The sequence below is a fragment of the Zonotrichia albicollis genome, chromosome 2, assembly GCF_047830755.1.
Source record: "Zonotrichia albicollis isolate bZonAlb1 chromosome 2, bZonAlb1.hap1, whole genome shotgun sequence".
NCBI lineage: Eukaryota > Metazoa > Chordata > Aves > Passeriformes > Passerellidae > Zonotrichia > Zonotrichia albicollis.
Window position 1 is genome coordinate 10,080,658 of NC_133820.1, and position 23,544 is coordinate 10,104,201.

The 23,544-nt window shown below is 36.5% G+C and overlaps 1 protein-coding gene across 16 annotated transcripts in view; it reads right to left on the minus strand.

The window, feature by feature from the left end:
• The window catches only part of ROBO2 (roundabout guidance receptor 2), a 1,042,455-nt gene that overhangs the window by 568,484 nt on the left and 450,427 nt on the right, over positions 1 to 23,544 (minus strand). The window contains exon 1 of one of the 16 annotated variants that reach the window (XM_074532812.1): positions 23,111 to 23,129. The exons of the other annotated variants lie outside the window; for them this stretch is intronic. The gene's annotated coding sequence lies outside the window, so the exon portion shown is untranslated. Of the gene's footprint in view, positions 1 to 23,110; positions 23,130 to 23,544 lie in introns of those variants that run through there. 16 annotated transcript variants of the gene reach the window in all.

Below are 23,544 nucleotides of genomic sequence, written 5' to 3' on the forward strand. Positions count from 1 at the left end.
GCCTCTCTATTGCTCCCAACCTATGAGAAATACACTGAATTAAAAATAGTTTAATGTATTTTAAGAAAACATTCCACATTTTTTCCACTCTAAGGTGGGCTAGAAATCATCTAGCTGTTCCAGAAGATTTCAAGGAGAAATTGCCAAAACTAAGCATCACTAGAGGAGAACAGAGAACTGTACCTTGATTCCAAATTGATTAAAAAAAACCTGTACAGATCTGTACTTCCACTGAGGAAAGGAGAACTAACATCTGCATTCCTTTTAAATCAAAGCTGACATTTTCAGGGCAGTGATTTTACAAAGAACCATCAAATGAAGGCGGGGGGAAGTAATCATAGTCCTTGTTTTAAAAAGCAAAAGAAAAAAAAGGAATTATTTTTGTAGTCTCAGTCACTAAGAGAACTCATTAACTTATATAATTTAATTGTACCCAGCTGAAATGGTAAATATCATGATAGATTTTTTCCTTATGGGTCATTACTTTTGTGGTTAAATGATTACAAAGAGATATATGAAGTCTGCGGTGGTATTTAGCTTTAAATATTGAATTTCTTTGCACCTCTAATGCAAAATGGAAAAAGTTGATGCAGATTGGTTTTTTGGCTTTCAATGCAATGCACTTAAAGAACCCCTTGCAGATATTTCCCAGACACAATTCTGCAACATGAGTATCTAATAAATATGTTTTCCTGGAGGACTTATAATCAACCCATTGAGCACCAGTTTTTTTCTTTTGTTTTTCTTAACAGATAGTAAAATTCTTCTGCAAGAGGAATGGTAGGTAATTCTGACTACAAAGGACAAAATATAATGTTGGATACAAAGAAGGACAAGATGAAAACAAAACAACAACAAAAAAGAGCTTATACTGGTAGAGCTGTTGCTGTTCATAGTCCTTGTTTTAATTGAATATTTATCAAAATCAAAGAGTAATACTCAATTGATCTTTATTCCTCTGCCCTCTGAGACACCACACTGCTAAAAGCTGTTCCAGCTATGTTGCAGCAGCAGCTACAGCTGAGCAAATGCAGCCCTGGCCATGCTGCAGAAAAGGTTCATTATAAGATGTATTATTTAAGAATATACATTTCCATATAGAGAAAACAGTAAAATTGTAAAGAAAAACCATATTTTTCTAGTGTTAGACCAGAACCTGGAATTGGTAACATTGAAAATTTAATAAATCCTGCTTACATATGGTTTTGGTTTTTTTTTTTTTTTCCCCTCTAATGCTGTTGTGATACATTGAGTTTCTGAAAAGAACCAAACTTCTGTGGGAGAAAGAAGGCAGCAATCAGCTAAACTGTAGCTCCAATCATTTCTTAGAGACCTAACTTCAAAATATATTTTTCTTTTAAAATTTTGATGTTATTTTCAATTGTGCATATTCAACACCTGAAAACACTGTCTAGGAGATGAATCCTAGAAGCAGAAAAATGTAATTAAAAGAAGCAACAAAACAAACAAAAAACCCCTAACCAACAAAACAAATCCCAAATTCTCAAGTTGTCTTCCAAAAAATAGTCTTTAACAAAAATTTTTACTCCTAATATTAGTGGGAATTGTACTAAGGGGGAATTATTTCAAAGTGAGAGAATAGGTTTTTCTGTTAGGTATTAGAAAGAAATTGTTTACCAGAAGGGTGGTGAGGCCCTGGCACAGGTTGCCCAAAGAGGCTGTGGCTGCTCCATCCCTGGGATGGTCCAAGGCCAGGTTGGATGAGCTCTGAACAACCTGGGATAGGGGAAGGTGTTCCTGCCCATGGCAGGGGGGTGGAACAAGAGGATCTCTAAATTTCCTTTGACCCAAACCATTCTGAGACTCTTTACAACTTGCATCAACTCAGCCCAGCCAGAGCTGCTGCTTACAAAGCAGCTTTTGTGGAAGCAGCCAGGATCAGCTTGTGAAACAAAGATGAAATCTAATCTCTTATAACAAACTATGTGATAAAACCACCAAAGTTAGTTTGTAATGAGTATCCTCCACAGGCATTGGTTGAGCCTGCACTTCCAACTGCTGGACAAAGGCAATGCAAATTCAGTGTTTTTTTCCTGACACAAGAGTGGCTGCTGGATTTACAGCACCAAAATGAGTCTCCTAGGAACAAGTCATCCCTGACTCTATTTCCAGCCTCTTTTCACAGTATGATTTGGAAGAGTCTTATGGATACTCCACAGTGCCAATAAAGACTTTCTCTCACACTTGGTACATCCAGTCCAGTGAAAGCTTGTGCCTGTCAAGCTGTATCTTCTAAAATCACATAATTTAAGTATTTAAGTATTCTCTCTCACTTCCTCAATCTGGTATTTTCTGTTTTTAGAACCTGGTATTTTACTAGATATTCTCCTGCTTCTCGAGCCTCTCCTGCTTCACAGAAGTAGTTTAGCAATTTATCACGCTTGTTTTGGGTTGTTTGTTTTCTTGTTTTGGTTTTGGTTGGTTTGGTTTTTGTTTGTGTTTTGTTGGTTTTGTTGTATTTCTTTTTTTCAATACTTTGTTGATATTTGCCATTCTTTCACTAGCAGATATATCCATATGTAGCTACACATCTTCTCTTACCTCAAAAGCTTACAAAAGTTTTAATTCATTATGGGCTTTTCTAACTCCTCCATCGAGTTGCAAATTATATTGTAGCCAGTTGAAACAAAAGAACAGAGCTAAATCCAAAGCTATTCTCCTGCTGCAGTATCACATTCCACCATCAAGAGGATATGAAGTGTTTTATGTTCCTTGATCTTGTCAGCACTCTTGGGTTGAGATAGGAGGTTAAAGGGAGGTGACAAGGTTAAATGATTTGACTAACATCCCAAACAAGGCTCAATGTGATTATGAGCCTGCCTCAGCTTTCTAATAACATATGTAATGAGGGGGAATTGGAAGCTTCCCACACCAACAGCTCATGCAGAAGTGATTTGTTTCTCTCTATACCCTGGCCACAATAGGCATCCATATATTTCTTTTAAGAATATTGTCATGGCCCACTAAATTACCCCTGGGCAGTGCTATCAGTGGTGTTCCACTTTGCCCCTTTATTTCTTTCTGTGACATTACTCTGCACAAGGGTTACCAGAAAGACAGATGAAGTAGGAGTAGATGGGTCTCTAAGGGGTGATATATAGTAGGCTCATAATAGAAAAAAAGCAAGGATGGTGTTGTAACAGGAATTTTCATTTCTCTCTCCTCATTTCCAGAAGAAATTCCAGACATCGGAAATTTATTGTGCCATGGCTATCAGGTTTATATTTTCTTAGACTCTTCTTTTCAGGGAACTTGACTCCTAATGGCCCTATACTTTTCCCTCCTCCATTTCCTTTTCTCTTTCACGATGGCAAATCAAAATTCTCAGTGGAGAACTGATAAATTCCCTCGTGATCATATCAGATAGTATTTTTACTGACACCAAAGTCAGACAATGAAAAGCATGTCAGAAATTGTTCAGGAGCTCAATTTGTGAATGGTGCAGTTAGACTAGCAGAAAAAGGCAGCTGTTCTGGCAGCCAGGATGTTGGAGAAATGTCTGGCAGCTTTTAATGTGGGTGTAAAAGTTGTCATGTGAAGTTGTTTTCGACCTGATGGATTTAATAGTTCCTCAGAGCCATCATGGTCTATCACCTCTATGAGTACTAAGGGACTCCTAAATCCATGGATAGATAATTTGGCTGCCACACTTGCCCCATAAATCCACATCCTTAAAGCCTTCATTAAATTTGTACAGACCATTTCTTAAGTGCAATTAACTGTGTGCTTCTTAAGAAAAGAACCTGATTTGTTTCCATCTCCCATGGACACCATTATTTCCCATTCTCCTTGTGGAAACGGGAATGTAACTTCTGCAACTTGTTTAAAAGTATATCAAATTCCTGGGAACTGGAAATTGTTTATAACTTTTGCACTCCCCCTGTATCACTCCAGAGCTCCAAACAAAGAAAATTTCCCTAGCTGGGTCCTAGTTTGTTTGAGCTTGGCAAGGTTTATGAAATACTGACATAGCTCTGGACACATAAGTTTGTGGACAGAGTTGTCCCATTGATTAATTAAATTTTTCACTAGATTAATTTGTTTCAACTGTGACAGCACAATCAATCCACCTTATCCACCATTACTACTGGACAGCCAAGCTAAAATTTACAATATACTGTTAAAAAGTGTGGAAACCTGTGCATTTTAATTCAGCATATTCTATCATTAAAGATTAGCAAACCACTCAAAAATTACTCCAAAATCATAATTTCTAAAAGTTACTGAATAACAACTTGAAAACATTGCTAAATTTCTACTTGGCAATAAAATATTTGAAGTAAAGCTACCACGTCAGTTAATACCCAGTGATCTAACTTTTCAACTATTGTAAACCAGCACACAACACAAATTCATGATTAAAACAGCACTAACAAGATATTCATTGCTTTATAATATGAACCAGTGTTTTCAAGAAAACATTATTTGCACAAATACTTTTTCATTAAAGTGGTATAAGCTTGCATAACTTGCAATACCTAATGAAATGAACTTAAATATTCTAAATTCTCACTGCTTGGGAAACACTGTGCACCTTCAGAATCAAGTACTTACACAGCATGTACAACTGTCTCATGTTGGTTCTGTGGAAGGAAGTTAATTTGACTGCATGAATAAAATAACTTACTTTCCTAATTAGACATTTTAATCAGAGATCCATTAGCTAATCAGAGCTAATCAGTGTTTCATCAAGACTGTAAATAGGCAACTTGGGATAAGATGGTCAGGACTCACAGGCTTGCATGCATAATGGGAAGCTGAGGACATTCTTTTTGAAGATTTATCATTGAAGAAGAACCTAAAAGATTGTCATCATTTGGATACACAAAAAAAAAAAAATTGAGGACAAGACAAGTTATTCCTCCTACCAGCAGCTCATTACAGTAATTTTGAAAAGAGTATGTGAGAGAGAAGATTCGAATTCTTTTCATATTAACACCTGGCCTGCTAAAACTGAGCTTCAGAATTCAAACTAATGTGGTGTTGGGAGGTCAGTCAGCAATATTATATTGTCATTTATGTTTAAGCTGGGATTTTTAACATTCAGGCCCTAAATGAATCTCTGCAAATGCCAACAGAGCATTCACAATAAGCTTTTCAAAGCTGGGCTTTCAGTCACTGCCTCCTCAGATTTCTTATCTAAGGTGATGGTGAACATTTTTAAGAAATTAGTAAAATCAAAAGAAAATCTAGGCTAATAATAAGAAAATTTACTAGTTCGCTTTATGGATTAGCAGATGAAATATTTACAGCTACTTTTGCACCAAAGTATGGATTTTTCACAAGGAATATCTTAATAACTGTAGTATTAACTGTGTAATGGTCTGGCAAATACAGTTCACTCCTCCTCTGATACCTTAGGCTACCCAGGAAAAAAGAGATAGCATAAAAATTAGGCAATCAACCATATGTAAGAAAAGACCTACTATGACTGATATTCAACTATCTCTTAGAAACTCATCTAAAATCTGGATTAGTTAATTTCACCTTTTTTGCTTATTTAATTTAAAATATAAATTAAAATTGATGCCAGGAACAAATCAAATAGGATAAAAATTTCCAGAAAACTGAAACTTCTTTGGATGGGAAAGAGGGAAAAACTAGCCAGGTCAATCTGCTCCCCAGCATGGGACAAACGGAACAATGCTTTTACTGAATTTCCAGGCTACTGAGGACTTAAAGGAATCCTATAATGTAGAAGGTGGAATTTAATTTTTTCCTCATCACCAAAGTACTGTTGCATTAGAAAAAAAGGCTGGCATTTAATACTCAAGTTAGTATTTGCAAACTAAAACAAATCTAGTTACTTCAACAAGATGCCATATGGTCTGTGAATTTGCACTGTGCCAAGTTGGAAGAGTATTTTTTTTTTATTTCAAGGGATGCCAAAAAAACTATACTGAGCAGCTCAACAACTGTATTGTTGAAACCCTTCACAGAAGGATTGACCAGATGAAATGAACGGAAGACAAAGGAAATTATACATAAGTTGAAAGGAAGGGGAAATGGGAGATGGTCCCAGCCAACAGTCATTGTTAGTCAGACCTCTGACAGCGAATGAAAATGGTCCTGGCTAAAAGTTGTCCCTGGAAACCACAGAAAGGGGCACAAAAAGCCAGGGCTGAGTTTCCCTGGTACTCCATAGGCAAGCTCCTTCCTCCGCCACATCATTTTGCTCACCCTTGGAATTGCTGGGTACAGGTAACCAAGTGTATGACATTGATTCTAAGCAGACATTGGGAATTGTCTTCATTGGTTGGGATGGTGGGAGCAACTTATTTCCTATGTTATATAACACAGATAGGGTATAAAATGAGAAAACAGTAAAAACCCCAAACCCACACCAAACAAAACCCTCAAATTGCTTGTGCTTCATTTGCAGAAATTTCTCCTTTAAAATGAATGTGAAAATTTCTGATAATCTTAAATATCAATTTTCTTTCCCCCCCCCTTTTTCTTTAGGTTATAACTGACATTCTTACTGAGCTTTACTGAAAGGTAAAGCACTGTATTACCACAAAGCATTTCAACACTACAGACTTATAATGTACTGCATTGGAAGACAGAGAGAATACCAAAATAATTACTCAAACAGCAACAAGGAGGCTGACAGAGGGAGGGAATAACAGGGAAAATTGAGGTCTGAGTTTAAAGGCCCATTGAATTTTCCTCAGCAAACAACATTAAGCATTTTGTTGGTTTTGTTTTTTCTTTTTGGTGATATGAGCAGTTTTTCCAGTAGGAACTGCATAAACTAAAGCTTCATTTAATCTACCACAGGTAAAAAGGGCTTCAACAGACAACTACATAAACTAGTACTTCATTTAATCTACCACAGCCAAAAAGGGCTTTGAGAGGACAATGTGAATCAGATTTAAACTAATGGCCTGTGTAAATCTTACTAATCACTGCAGCCACCCAGTTTCAGCAGTCTCACTGAGAAGAAGCTGCTTGCCTTCTTGTCTGAGAATCTTCCTGGACAGCTGGAAAGTGTCAAGCTCTATATGCAAGTCTCAAAAAGTGCACAGCATATTTGTATTTACTGGACATCAGTAATGTTAATCAGACTCTGTGGCCTTGTTCTGTGAAGAAATGCCTGAAACTGCTCCTAGTCTCCTTTCCTGACCTGTGAGAAATGTTTGCTTTCTTAAAGATAAGGTGGGAAAAGATGTAATGCAATGAATGGGGGAAAGTAACGACTTCTATCTATTCAGATAGACTTCACCTGAGAGTGGCACAAAAGTAATCTAGATTTGATAGGTTTTCATAACCATACACATGAAGCATAAGTATGCAGAGAAGAAAAGGTAAATTCCTGCTCTGTCGCTCTTTTCCAGTGAAAATAGATAGATCTGTAATTTCATATAGGAAATGCTGTTTTCTCTTCCAGCTCCAGCAGTATCTCTTAACTACAATCTTTCTGCTTTCTTAACAAATGGGGAAGTGCAGCACTCACATGAAGAGAACTCGTTTGATCCTCAAAGGTGATCAAATTAAGGCCTGGCTAAGAGGATTTTTAGGATGAGCAACACTAAACACCTCACACCGATTATCCATTGTTCTTCCATCTGCTAATGGCCAGGGGAATATGCACTTCTCTAATGACTGTGGACCCAGTCAATCTAATCCATGTACTTATCCTCTCTGCACTGGGCCACTGCATTATAACACATGAGAAGATGAAAGGAGACTCAGAAACAGCTCGAGTTTGTTCCACTCCATTACTTAGAAGCACACAGCCCTCCTATCTCACCACCTGATGACAGCAGACACTAGATTGCCTCCCCAATAAGCACTAAATCAATAAAGGCTCACTAGAGCTGGCCCATTGTGCCTTCAGGATCCTCTCTGGCTGAGATACATGAGTCCTGAGCTGCAATCCCCAGAAATAAAATAACAATAAATAACCCAAGACGTAGGAACAAGATGCAGAAATTCCTTGGCAGCAGGGACTGCTGCAAGCTCCACTTGTATTTATGGTTCCAAACCCACAAAAGCCTGGGCATATTCCAGCATCCCTGCTTCAGTAGGACTCCTCTGGGCTCAGGGGGAGTGCCATTATGCAATCAATTTCATGGCTGGAATCTCAATACATGTAATTTAAGCAAAATAAAATTAAATTGATGGGTCACCAGGTCACTTGGAAAGAACGCTTTTCTGACAATCAGTCCAGCCTGCCTTTTCTTTGGTACTATAATCTCCACCCTGTAAAGTAAAGGAGTTAGAGTAATTATCTGTGTTTGTATTCTATTATGTATGGTCCTGAGTTAACAGTGAAATCTCTTCCTGGGTTATCATGAAATATTACAGTGGTGTCTGGTTTTGCTACTGCAGTTAAGTGTCTTATCATGTTCATTCTTAGCCCCTGATTTCATGGATTTTAAACTAAAAAGAAATTAGGTTGGAAGGTAGCAAACCAAACCAGTGCCTAAGAGAAATATTTTATTTTCAGTTGAGCTGATAAAACATGATTTTCCCCTTTGCATATCCAGCCACCTTGTATATGCATCCATAGATATGTAGATGAGATGGACCCTTTTTGCACAGATGCCTTTTGTCATGTTATTTTTGGAAGACTGGTTTGCTTTTTGAAAACAAGCTGGAAGTGAGATTTGTTTAAAATATCTTAGCTAGTTTCAAATGAAAAATAAACTAAAGTAGACACAAGGAATATCAAGGATGTTTCAACCAAAGTACTCTCAAGGTTTTCTACCCAACATATCAATTTATCTCAATCTGGGGTCTTCAGACTCCATTAAAAAAAATCAGATTTTTAAAAATTACAGATTTTAATATTGAAGTCCTAACACCCCTCCTGTTTAAATATGAAAAAAAGATTATTTCAAACAAAAGTTTGATAACAGACCTCACTGCCAAATTCTCTGTATGCTATTGTGCAGCACCTAATATTCAAGCCATTGTTTTCTAAGGTAACTTCATGTGTTACCCTCTAGCTTAATATCACAAATGCCAGGATATTTTAGCAGTAACTCATTTCAAGTGTGCTTCCCCCACCTTGCAGAGAAATACCTCATCAGAGGAATCCATTTTAAAAAAAAACATTTTAAGAACAATACATTGAGATTAGGCCAAACATCTCTCATGAATAATGCAATTGAGAGTAGAATTTTACATAAAATATGCCAAATAATAGACATGTGTAATAGGTAAATATTTTTATATATCTAGTAAGAAAAGATCAGGTAATAAACAACTGTCTCTCTCTCTTTTTCATAGGACACACATTTCTCCTGTTGGAGAACAGTTGCTCCAAATCATAACGACAGTTTAATATTTCAACATTGAATTCTTACCCACCTACAGTTTAAGGAGGTAAAAGTAAATTCTCCTGTTTCTCTAGCTGACAACAAAAGGTCTGAACAGACTGCAGCCCAGATTCAACACCTGTCCAAGTAAAGAAAATCCCAGCCCCTTCAGACCCAAAAGCTGCCCAAGTTGCATTCAAATCTCATTCTTCCCAGGAACAGGGAGTGAAACACCAAATATTCTTGGCAATACAGCCTAACCACTAATTCAAGTCTGAGAAACACACAAACTATGAAACATTCCAGGAAAGCCAAGACCATCAACTGGAATGTCTCATGCAGCTCAGTTTCATTTCTATGAAAGGTCTGACATCGTTATTGTCTTCATGCCCACACAGGGGAGAGAAAATATTTGGTCTGAACTGAGAAACAATTCATACAAAGAAATGATGATTGAGTAGAGCACAATTTCTAGTTTTTTTCTGAAGGCCTCAATCCTGGATTAATTATATCCTCAAAAGACTATAAACAAAACTAACAGCTAGTATAAAACTACTTTCAGAAGGCTGAATGCTCAGGCCTCAAGAAAGGGTTCCTCTAAGCAAACTTGGACAATTTTCCACACATCAATAATCACCAAAAGCAGCAGTGAAAGCTGCACCAGCAGGAACTAAGGGAACAGTTTAAAATACACATTTTATAACCTTTTGCAATCTAACTATTTTAATTATTCAATAACAATTCAAAGTGGGAGGTTAATAAAATTTATCAGTAGGTGTTCTTATCAATGAGCAGAGCTGTGAAGCCTGCATGATGGTCTATCAATAAACCAAGAGGGCTGAAATCTTTCATTAAATTGTAAGAAGAAATGTATGTATTTCAATCCCAAATACTTGTAGACAGTAGGCTGATTTCAAGGGCAAGCACAGTTGGGGCTGAAAACATTACAAGTGAGAACTAATTTTCAGCAGAAGCCTGTGGTGTAAAGAGAGCCAAAAGTAGAAATTAATCAGTTTTCATAGCAGATAAAAGGTGTCTTCCCAATCCTCACTAGAAAAATGAGCTAGATGTCTCAAAAAAGTGGTTTTATTGGCCCAACAGCATACCTCCCACATAAAGGAAATTAATTTTGCAATGCATTTTGCTCTCACTTACTTGTGCATACTTACACATTTGTCACTCTGATAAAAGTTCTTGCAATATGATATAAATTATATGAAAGTACATATCATGCTTGTAGATAAGTGAGTTTTAGTTCAAATTGTATTCAGGGGCCAAATGCATTTCAGTACGAATTCAAGATGCTTATTAATTTACAAGTACTGCTCATTATGTTACAAGTATTGCTCTATGGAAGAGTGCATGTACCTCATTTTTTCATTTTATCTTTTTGTCTCACTATTTTGTTATGCATATACAGTATATATCATTTTGTAAATGGGATTGCCACCTTGCATAGGGAGTTCATTCAAATGATGTTTTTTTTTAAATTAGTATTTCAAATTAGAAGTAAGATCAAAGGAAAATACAAGTATTTGGAGTTAGGGTAAACAGTAAAAAGATTTATGTGTTTTAGCCTTCAGACCTTTTATGTTGTATTAATAATTCTCCATTATTAAACCATGATTTGAAGAGATTTGAAGACTAAGAGAGATACTTTACTTTGTTCTCAGAAACCAAATACAGTATTAAATAGTGCACTGAGACTTCTCATTATTTATTCCTAGAAATCAGAACAGGAAAGAAATTAACTGAAAATATCCAAGAAACAAAGCTGAAATTAGTACTGTGAGAAAGAGCAGAAACATGCTCTATTGTTCTCTCACCCTTCCCACTTGGTTTGGTTTTTTCTTTTTTTCTTTTTTTGGGCTGTTCTTGTTTGTGCCTGCAACTAAGAGTTAACATATATGCCCTGAGAAAGCTATATCAAAATATTGCATTAGGATGACATTTCAGATTGCTGTACAGCTCTTCTAAAATGATTAAAGCTAATTCTAAGAAATCAGAGTAATAGCTGCTATTAAAAACCAAACTCAACTCCTGGGCTTCCTGGAAAGTTTGACATGACAGATATCTGCAAGACATTAATAATACAGAATAGAAATTAAGAGACCCTGGATCTGTTCCTGGCTGTGATATAAATTATTTGTGCTCTCCTGGGACCAGGACTAAACTTCCGTGTGTTGAGGCAGACCTACATGGAAGGATCCAGGCTTCTATGAAAACCTGGGCAAGGCAAATGTCTAAACCTATTACCTGCTAAGGTAGGGATACGCTGGTTCCTCAGCCATAAAAAATGAGGAAAAGCACTTGCTTCCATGTAACCCATAAAATCTCCCAACAACATATGCTTATCACTGTATCCAGGCTGCTGAGGATATACACTCCCCTGAATGCTGCAGCAGGGCTTTCCTTTAAAGAGCTCCCTGCTCCAGTCTGGGAAGGAAGCCAAACCTGGAGGAAATATGAACAGCTCAGTGCTGAAAGGCAACCCATGAGAGAAGCGGAGGAGTGGCTGCCTGCAGCCATCCTTGCAAGATCCACTTTGTCCACAGCTGAAAAATCGTTGATTGGCCATCACAGATGTTGCCAAGAACATGGAATAGAGCAGGGCAGTTTCCAAAACAGCACATGGATGCATGCATTTTTGTCCCCTGCTGAAATGATTATTGCTTGCACATTACACTCATTCTACCTTTTCTTATTTGGGAATGTTTATACAGGAGGTAAAGGCTCAGTGTGCTAAATTTAAGGAAGCCTTTTCTTAAGAAAATATAATAAAGTTTCAGCAAAATTGTAAAAAAAAAATCGTATACCATTTACTGAAATTGTTTTCTTTGCTTTCCTCTAAGTGTTGTCCTAAAATTAACAGCATTTTTACAGATGCATTAGCATCGGATTAGCTCCTCTAAGAGTTTCCTTCCAAGCAGCCTCTCCTCCCATCTTCTGATAACCTTATTACTTATTTTGAGCGTGTGATTTTCACAAACTTCTGCGCCAAGACATGGTTATAACAGAGAAACAACTTTGCAGATGGATGTTGTTAGAATAATGGCTGCAGCACAAGTTCTCTGTTTCACTAAGAATGCAACCTAATTTGGGGAAAATTTCTGGTTTGCCCTCAGAGAAGATAGAAACCTCATTGTGTCTCAGTTCTTGCACCATGGCTGTTTTCTGGTGGATGCAGCATGAAATGGTTACAATGGTGAAGCAGACAAATTTTGTTCTAATTTCAGGCAGGTTATTTTGGTGCCTAAGGAGGCTACTGAGAACAGAGGCTGGACAGAGTTAAAGGAAGAAAGGAGGTATTTATTACAAGGCTTTCAAAGGGTGCACCTAGGGCACCACAAGAGCCTGGCTGTGGCGCTACCCAAGATGGATGACTTATCACAAGGGAGTTTTCACACTTTTGAAAGTTTAGGTCAATTTACATATTAGGGTTAATTGTCCACTTAAAACTTCAGTTCATGAAGTTCCAACCTCCCAGATTGCTCTCCTCAATTTGCCGTTGTTTATACTTTTTGGACTTGAAACTGCAGCAGTGTCCTTGGTTCTCAGACTGGAAAAGGATTGTTTTGTCTGACTGTGAGAACTTGCTAACACTTCATAGGACGTTCAGAGTTATATACTAATGCAGTACAGAACTTGGAAAAAATTAAAGCTAAAAATTAAGGCATCAACTTCAGCACTGCCTACGTATTAGAGACTGGGAATGAATTTTCAGCCATTAATACACACGTACAAAGTGTTTTACATCACCTACCTGTCCTTTCCACGTACAACCATTTACAAGGAGCATTCCCTCAGCAAACCTTTGAAAATTTTTATGAGCATTCCACTGAAAACATGCATATGACCCAATTCTTGGAAAAGGACTTAAATGTGTCCCAAAGGTATACACTCCTCCTTATCAAGAAGTCCTTTTTAGCCTCCCAAGCAGCACACCAGGAGAGCAGTTTTAATCCCTAAATCCTGACTCATTCTATCCCCATTATCACTGGTGGATGGCAAGGAAACAGCCTTTCTAACAGTGCAAAGATTTTTAATATGAAATACAAAGTTAGCAGAGATCCAATGGCTTCAATCTGGAAAATTAGATAAGCTCAGTTTCTAAAACAGTTAAAATCACAATAAACAATTTCCTAGAGGCATGACAGCTACTGAAATCCCCAGAGTCGTTATCTTCTTGTGGATATACTTGGACTACACAGGAAGTTATTGGCTGAAGAAAAAAATTCCTCTTTGAAATGATATAGCCTCTGCATTGCAGGAAGTTGTCAGCATTATCAAATTGCTCACTCTGACATGAATAATAAATCTATGATTCCACAAAACCGTTCAGTAATGTCACTTATATTTTTCTGAGTTTTATGAAGAACAGATTCTCTCTTAGTTTGTGTTGTGGTGTAAAATACTCCATTTATAAGTTCTGCTATAACAAAACCAAGAGTTCTCATGACTATGTTGAAAGTCATATTATAAGCAAGGAAATCAGCCAAAAGACAGATTGCACAATCCATTTCCTCTGAACACAGGAAACATTATCCCTGTTATGGACATAATTTTGGGATGAGGACTCTACCTAAGCGGTGTTGGGGACACAGCCACCCACAACCCTTCCCCAAGAAGGAATCCATGGGAATCCAGCATTCCATCCATTTAAAGCAGAACTCACACCGAGTCCTGGGAGCTGTACTAAGCTGGATAGTTTTATTTTAGTCTATTTTTCACATAAGAAACACTTCCATAAAGTTTGTCAAGAAACAGATTGCAAACATGCAAATTAAATCTACCAAACTTCTTGAACAGCACAGAGAAAGAGAGAACTGATTCTATGGCCCCAGCTACTTTCCTTTTTTTTTTTAAGAAAATGTAAATATAACCACAGAAATTTGTAAAATATTTGTGAAAATAATTATTCTGTATTTGAAAGTTCCATCGAATGGGAGAAACAGTGACAAAAGATTAGGTAGTAGAAATCATTTACTCTGTGTTTCTACTTGCAATCTTACTAAAAAAAAACCCAACCAAACCAACAGCAAACTCTCCTCAGGGACTGATTTTGTGTACATATGCGCTCTGAAAAGGCAGGATTTATATCTCATTACACCATTAAGAAGGCTTTCTGAGATTAAAGGAAGATAATCAGCTTTCAATTTCTCCTGAAAACAGAAGTCAGGTCTAAAAGCCATATTGACAATGAAGCAGACATTCATTCATAGGCAATACAATAAATAACACAGGTAAGGCAGAAGGGAGGTGGTGCTCACACACCAGTATCACTTTACTGTTGGGAAAGCTTAAAAAAGGATCTTTACCCATAGTGTCCTTCATGCATTTTAATTCAAGAACTACCCAAACAGAAATTGCTGGTGAGTTTTTTTATATTATGATTTCTACATCCTTTATTTACTTCCTGCAAAACTACTGCCAGTTTCTGACTTTCTTCCAAACTCCAAATGATTTCAAAATGTGGCTGTCCCATTCAGAAAGTGATGTTTCATTTCAAGAGCTCCACATGTGTGCAAGCTCACACAAGATTAGTGGATCCAGCTTTGAATTCATTTTTCAAAGTGACACACAAAAGGATCACGTATGGTTCATATGGAAAACGACTGAAAGGTTTTAAGAGCATTAACTTTCCAAAATTTTGTTAAGAAGCAACATTTTCTAAAGATGGTTGCAAGATTCTCTGAGTTGCATGACATTACATCCCCTTATCCCACCTATTAATCATGACTGGCACACAACAGTATTTTTAGAGAGTTATGTGGAAATACAGCCTGCTCCTAGACCATGCTCTCCTCTTCTCCATTACAAACTCTCCCCAAATTCTTAGTAGTTTGGGATTTTGTTCAGAAAAACAGCAAAGAAGCTACCATATCACTCAGATTGATCACATTCCTAGTTTACTATGACAATATCTGTATTACATATGTAAAAGAAACAGAACTAAATCTGATGTTACAAGGGAAAAAGAAAGATAGCATTCTTTCGTCTGTGCTACATCCTGCTGAGTTCTCCCTATTCAGTTTGTAGACAGTGTTTTAAAACTAAACACTGGAAAACTCTTCAGATTGAAAGGAATTGTAGGTATTCTTTGTGCTAGATATAACAGATTATTTTGTTCATTAACATCACTTGTCTTTAACTACTAACAGACACTGACTTCTTAATCTGGTAGCAGCAATTTATATTAAATTTATATACTCCAAGTGCTAGCTAAGATGGAACTCCTTTCCAGCCTCTGAGCTGTAATTTAGAGCATCAATGACAGACAAAATGGTGACACTAAATACTTGGCCTTTCTAAAAGAGACACACCAAAAGTGGAGAAAAAATGTTTACAATTGCTTAACATCAGAAATCTTCTCTTTATATTATTTGGGAGAAGTAGGTTGCTACCCTTTAAGTAAAGTAGCCCTCCTGTGCCTTGAAACCACCTTTAAATAAAAAAACTCACATATTCTGAGCAGAAACACAGTTGGCCAAAACACTGAAATTTTTTGGGGGGGTGGAAGAGAGAGGGGAGGGAAGTGCATGTGTGCACACCATGGTAATTCTGGGGGGAGTTGCATTCTTTCTTTAAACTGTGGCATAGTAATTTACTTGCCCATCTGTAAACAAATATCAAAGGACAGGCGAGACAAAGAAACTGAGCAACTTGATTTTATCTGAGGAGTCTGGCTAGTCTTTGAATTAGCAGCCTAATTTATCTGCTAATTCCACTTCTTAATCAAAAAGCTGTCTCGAAGTCAGACATTAGCATACATCATCAGTTTGTCAGCTGGAGAAGAAAATAATAACAAAATGTAAACCTTGTTTCTCTCAAATCACCAATGTTAACTGAGCATATAAATCAGAAAATATCTTACAAAGTGCAGGGATACAAGAGGAAAAATGTAACACAGAACAGAGCAAATAACTGAATTCTTGTAGTCATATGAGAAAAATGCTATGTTCTGTTCAAAGCAAGGTTTTTAATGTTCATATTTTAAAACAGAAAGTTTTGAGAGAAGAAGGTATTTTTACATTTGAAATCTATAATAATATTAAATCTGAAAAATACCATAATTATCTCTGCTTTCTTTAGTACCCATGGTGAGGAACTTGATGGAACTAATCTACATTTCCCAAACTGCTCCAGTTTCATCAAAAAGAGGCACCAAATTCTACAACTGCCCTATTTTTTGTTACTTAAAAAAGAACAACAACAACTAGTAATATCTGTGTTCATCACAGTTTCAAGTTGGATTCAGGAACTGTGAGATGGCCTCTTTGGATGCTCTGCATTATTTATCTGGAAGCCAAGAACAAATCACTCATCTAGGCAAGAGCAGATAATAGAGAGCAATAATGTGTTACTAGATATCCATCATGCTTTAGCACTGCTTTTAGTACCTTAGACACTGACACTTGTTGGCCCACCTTCAATATTTTAATCTCAACATGAATGTACTGGAAAATGAAAGAAACTGAAATGGGCTCTCTTATTATTATATTGTCACCAAGAACCTTGATTAAGTGGCCAGGTGAGGGGCTGCTCTGGCACATCCTGTGAAACCAGCTGCAGGTTTTCCAGGAGTACAAACAGCTGCTGTTATCACCCCGCCTTATGGAACACTTCTGTGTTTGGAAGAACTTAGCCAGAAAAAAACCTACAACTTTAACACACACGTTGCTATTCATGAAAAATGTTCACTTTTTCCCAATTATATCATCCAACTTTAGTTAATCTTCTGAACTTTAAGCATTCTCACTTCTCAAGCCATTTCTCTATCTCAATGGCTGTCTCAAAAAGGAAAATCGTTTCAAGCTTTTCTGTCTCCATGCTGCTCCTTAAATGCTGAAGCAACAACAAAGAGGTACTTGCAATATATAAATGGCTTCAACAGGGAAAACAGCAATCTCATCCCAGGACTAATTCCAATTGGCTTCCTTGGATGGATGTTAACTACTGGGGATACTCTTGAAATATTCTTTAAGTCAAAAAAGCTTATGGTCACAGAGTTCAGCTCTAATTTTCCTTACAGCATCCCCTCTTAACAGCAAGATTCCACACACAGTAGATTCCCCCACACTTAGATATATGCTTGAAATTTAGATAACAGCAATGTTCAAGGTTTGCTAAGAAAGTCATGAATGGTCAGGTTAATTTTCAACTTCAAAACCTGAAATGTGTTCCTGATAAATTCATCAAAAATTTCCAATATGCAGGCCAGTTTCTTAAAAGTAATATAGCTCCTACAGGGATTAATGATTAGAGTTCTTATCTCAAAATTGTTTTTAATAGCCTTGGTTAGCAATTATTGCACTCTGTAAGATCTCCTAAGAAGTCAGCAGTCTTTTGATAGCAGATGGCAAGTCACATAATGAATCTGTAGAGATTTTTCTGATTCTTTATATAGTAACCACAATGTCCTTTGTACAGTAAGTGTCATTTCATACTCCTTGAAACTCAGTTAAACACACATTAGAATTCTGGACACATTACTCAAAGTAGTTTTGATATTTAGTGCTAAATGTGCTAAAAATTTCCTTTACAAGTCCCAATGGCACACCAACTTACCTTAAAGAAAAAAGAGTTCAATTGCCATGCATTCTTCCATTTAAAGGATTTTTTGTAAGGCTACAAATGTTTAATTACAACAGAAAAGATGAGGGGCTGACACATCTTGAACAAAGCAGCAACTTTCTGAATTAACAGTTCTGGAAATTTCAGCAGCTGCATTTGTGTTGTGAACATGATGCAAACCTAAACTCATATTGAATTCCAAGAAGGGTGTTGTTTTGGGTAGGTAATGGGTAGAAAATTCTAATTGAACCAAACCTAACACTCAAATTTTGAAATACACACTCATACTTAATATATCTTTCCCTTCACTCTTCCCTTCTTTTTACTACATGTACTTAAATAAGTTAATGCAGGCACTCCTCTAAGAAATTTGACTTCAAATTTTTTTAAAAAAGAGGAAAAAGTCCCACTCCTCAATGCCTACACAAACTATTTAGAACCTGTTTATACTTTACTACCACTCTTCTCAACCACTTTATAGCCTCCATATAGACTAACTTTAAAGTCTTTGTCACTAATTATTCCTGTATTTGCAGTGCTGCCTAGAACTGCCATGTCTACAACAGTAAAACCAAGCAAATTATGAAAATAATTTTAAAGTTTGACTTTTATCCTTCTAGAATATCACAGAAGACCTTTCATGTAATAGAAATAGAAGAGCATGAAAAAAAAAATATTACTTGCCTCCTAACAGCAAAAGTTTATTTAATTTATTTCTCTCCTGCCTTCCTACAAGAAAGCAGAAAATTATTACCAGCATAGAGCTATAAGCATTGTTCTATCATGACAACATGGGCTCTGTTTGACTTCAGGATCACCAATAACTGAGTTTCAGGAGTACTGAGACCCTCAGCAGAGCTAATTTATTTTAAAATATTCCTATTGCAAAATAGCATGAGAAATCTTTTATTCTTTTTTGCTCTACCTGCTTTGTGATAGGAATCTCCCAGCTGCATGGTTTTTAATCTGTAACCTTAAAAAAAAAAACACCAAAACCCCCACTTACATTACCTCAACAGGAGTAGTAATGAGATGCAGCTATAAACATCCTAAAAATATCCTAAAGTCTTTGTCCAAAGTCAGAAAATACAAGGCAAATTTTTAGTGGGCATTCCCTGAAGGAATGGATAACATTTCAGTTTGCTACAGCATGGGCAGTCCAATTCCCATGATAGCCACATAACATCATTGTTATCCCTCTGAGGCTTTACACAGCACTGTATGCCTTTGAAAGTGGAATTTTTCTTTGGGGTTTGTGTTTATGTAATTTATATTTTTACTCAGAAATCATTAAAAAAAGTATATTTGCAAATGCAATTGTCCCAATGCCAGCCTGGGTGACACACAGGGAGGCAGCCAGGGGAAGGGATGCTCCCTTTCTCCAGACTCCTCAGGCTGGGCAGCTCTAAAAACAAACACATCTCTCCTTTCCTTGCACTGAAACAGTTAATTTGGGCTGGAAATGGCAGAGCACAGGGAAGGAAATGGTGTCTCCTGTGCTACTGGATCCAAAATCCCAGGGAGAGAGAAGTATTTGTACAAAGATAAAAAATGCAGTTACCAAAACAGCCTGGTTAACATTCTTTTTGTGCCCTCTACAGCAAAATTGGTGTAGAAATGAGGTGCCTGTGCCTGAGTGGATCAGTGGACCTGCTCACTGAAACTCAGTGTTTCCAAATTCATTCCTGCCTCTGAGTTTTGCTCCTCTCTGTCTCAACCAATAATTACTTGGCTGTGTTGAGCCTGTGGACAAGATCAAACACTTTTTGTGGCTAACACAGCATCAAACATTTGCAAGTCTTCAGTACAACTGATCCAATGGCTTCTGCACGAGGGATCAATGACTTTCGTCAATATTATTTCTGCAAAATGTTAATGGTATGAATGACATTAAATCAAATTGATCCAAACAAAAATAAGCACTTGGTATTAATATATTGAGTATATTCAGGCCATATTGCTGCTACAATAAAGGAAAAAGATCAATTCAAGCATTACCAAATAATAAGTTGCTAAGAATCAAATTAACAAAAAACAGATGAGGATGTGTAAGATGCCCTTGATCCAACCCAAAAGCTGGGTTGCTTTGATGAAATTCCATGTTGAAGATTTTTAGTCTTATTTTTTCAAAATGTAAGAAATTCGTGGAACAAATATAGGAAGACAAATTGAAAAAAACGAAAACAAACAAATAACATAGTAAGAGGTGGATAAGGTGGGTAAGTTTTTTTACTGTCCTGATTTAGTTGTTTTCTGCATTACTTCTCCCAGTCTGATTTCAGCATGAATGTTCTCATTGTTATATGACAAAAGCTCAAGGCCCTCAAAGGATTTTCTCTCAATCTATTTTTCTAAAACCAACATCCAAGATGCTGCAAAGGCATGGCAAGTTTCCAATATGAGGGAACATATTTCCAATATTTTTTCCAACAGGTAAAGTCACTCCACAGCTTTTCCTGGTTGGATGCTTTTGCTCATCACTTAGAAAGCTTACAAACAGTTAAAAAGGGATGTGAAATGTAGATTTGAGTCTGCTGCATGCTCCAAAATCTGAGCTGGGAGGTTTACACATTAAATTGCTCTTGTGACCAAACCAGAAGCAGGAATCAGGAGGTCTTGCTGCTCTTGCAAGAAACAAACCTTGAGCTAAAGTGAATCTTCTCCATGAGATCACAAAGGTAACGTGACAGATTCTCTGCTTAATGCTCAAAATGAACTCCAGCATTTTCATATGCAATAGTCCATCAGGCTGACAAAGCACTATCATCACAAGGCATTATAAAGTCATCGTTGCCACTGCTGTACCACAAGATCTCAATAATGAAAAAATAAATATCTCATTTTATTATGCTAAAACAAACACTGAAACAAAGTAAATGGCAACTGGCATGCAATAGTGCATAATTTACCCACAGTTACTTACACTGGGGTTATTATTGCATTACCCAAGAGTCTGAAAAAGCACCCACTACAAACATGACATCTACTGTAATCCAGTCAGAATTTCATATTTAAAAGTATCATTTGGGGAGCAGGGAAGCAAGTGAATTAATTTTGAATACATAAATATTCCTAGAAAATGCTGTTATTTCACATACTACCTTTGTTTTCCTAGGCTTATGTATAGAATTGTGACATTACACATTCAATATTTTTGCTACATTAGCATAACCAATCTCAAGCTAACAAAAAAAAAAACCCCAAACCACTAAAATTATTAAAAAAGAAAAGGAAGGATAGCATACCACTAGGAAAGAATAAAAAGATGACATATTAGTATGGTCTGAATAATGCCACATTCCATTATTGATTAAAATGATTTTACCATGACATTTCATTCATCAGATTCCATTTCTCATTACACACAAACCCTTAATATTTATCAAGCTTACACAAGGCTTTTCTTCTCATCAAGCAATGCATTTCCTCTCTCCCCTTTAAAACTAGGTTATATTATGTTGAAGGGTCTACACTGTCTTTGAACTCTCTCCCTCTCACACTTGACCTCACTACCATCACTTTTTATCTCATTATAGTGAATGTTATTAAGTATTTATGTCTAACAAGGTGATTTCGATGGTTCATCCTTTTTAAACAATCCTGTGGTCATTTTCTGTTAGCAGGAAATAAAGACATTTCATTAAATCAAGATCTATCTGCTACCACTCAGAATTAATATTCTCTCTAGTCAGAACATTTAAGACCTTCAAAATAGACAACTGCAATGCATTTTTGATGGTTAAAGATGGAATTATCCAATCCTCAGACATCCAGCATGCACATTAATTTCAAAGAGTAATTTTAGATTTTTTACAGAATGCAGGATTAACACATTTGTTAAAGGAACAGATTAACCCTGGAATGCATTATACTGTTATTATGGATGCCTAGAAAAAACAAAGAAAACTGCAGGTGCATAAGAAGTTTGCTCTAGATTAAGTAAGTCTTTATAATCACCCTTCTAAAATCTATTACATTGCTGTATGCTGCATATTAATGCTTATTATTTCTGGAAAAATACGTGAAACTAACTGAAAAAAAAAAAGATTACTCTCACAAAAAGTGGTGGTATGTAAAAGGTGATTTTGCCTTCTGTATTACTAAACCTTCCCCAAAAACTCCTAGTGAAAGTATGCTCAATACAAGTAAAAGCATGTAAAACCTCAGCTCTGATATATTGCAGCTCATGATAAAGCTCATATTCATTACATTAACTTTTTGACCAAATATCATAGGATTAGCAATAAAACCATTTCACCTTATGGAGGTTATCTAGAAGACAAAGTGCCACCTACTCTTATACTAAACACAGTCCTGCTTTATCTCTACATTATTATACACATCACTGGACTTTATCACTACAAACCAGTTGTGTTTGCACAACTTCATCAAAAAACCTTCACTTTTTCTTTTCCTAAGTAGACTGACAGGCTTATGATCCTCTCAATCTTAATCCTTAAAACAATTCACAGCTTGGAAATAGTCCAATCAAACACAATATACTAACAAGTAGAAAATGTACTGACCAAAGCAAAGCAAACAACAGCAGCATTATCCCCCCAAACCAAATAAAAATAGACCCAAAATTTCCCAAACTTCATCTGTATTAATTATTAAAAATCTGAACTTTCAAAACCACCTTTTTCTTTTTATAAACAATCTTTTCTGTTTCAGAATTTAAAAATGAAAAAGGCTTTGTTTTCTTCTAATATTTGTCCAGCTATGACAAAGAACAAAACCAAGTTAAAATATTAAAATATAAAAACATCTTTTTTTATAAACTGCACTTAAAAAATTTGGGAACCTATATATTTTACTGTGTTTGTGAAATTAATATTTGCCCAATATCAGAAATTCTCATCACAATAAGTAATTTTAGACTTTGTTTTCAGGAACACAAACCAGTTAAAATGGCTTGATCATTTCCTATACAGGCTGAACCTTAAACTCTTAAGTTTCAGTGCAGCTGGCCAGTTTCTAAGGTTTCCTCCCCCAAAAAAATCATAGCTGGAGAATGATGAAGTACAATACAACACACAGCAAGCACATGGCATGTAAGCACATGTAAAAGATATTGCACAAGAATTTGACACTAACAGCTACATTGCTTCCACTCCCAAGAACTAAAACAATCACTTGTAGGAAACTGGCCACAGTAAAGCAAAGTGGTCGATAAAAGCAATCATGCCAGCTAAATTGTACCTGAAGTCAGTGGCACAACTATTTTTATTTTTAAAGCAGTGACATACCAGTGAAAACATTCCACTGAAGATGAAGAGGCTGGGAAGTATCTATAAAGCAGATCCATCTGGAAGAGCAGCTGAAATAGTGAACAGAATGAATTTCCCACTTTTAGGTGTCTTGCATAATTTCTTAACCCTTGCCCTTAGATTTCAACAGATCTCTTCAGTCTAAGGCTTTCAGGATTTAACTACCAGCCCTAGATAAATACCTGAAAAAAGGGGCCCAGTTGTCTGAGCCTCCTCAGCCCTACTCTGATAAATAAAAAAGAGCCATTTTCACCACATCCAGTACTTCTGTTCTGCTTAATCTTTACCTTTCTCTTTGGCTGTCTTTTAGATTTCATCTGTTGATATTGCACTTTCTGCCTCCAAAATAGAAATTATTTGTGTGTTGGTGCATATTTATGAGAAACAGCAATGTGTAAGAACTCAAGCTGTGA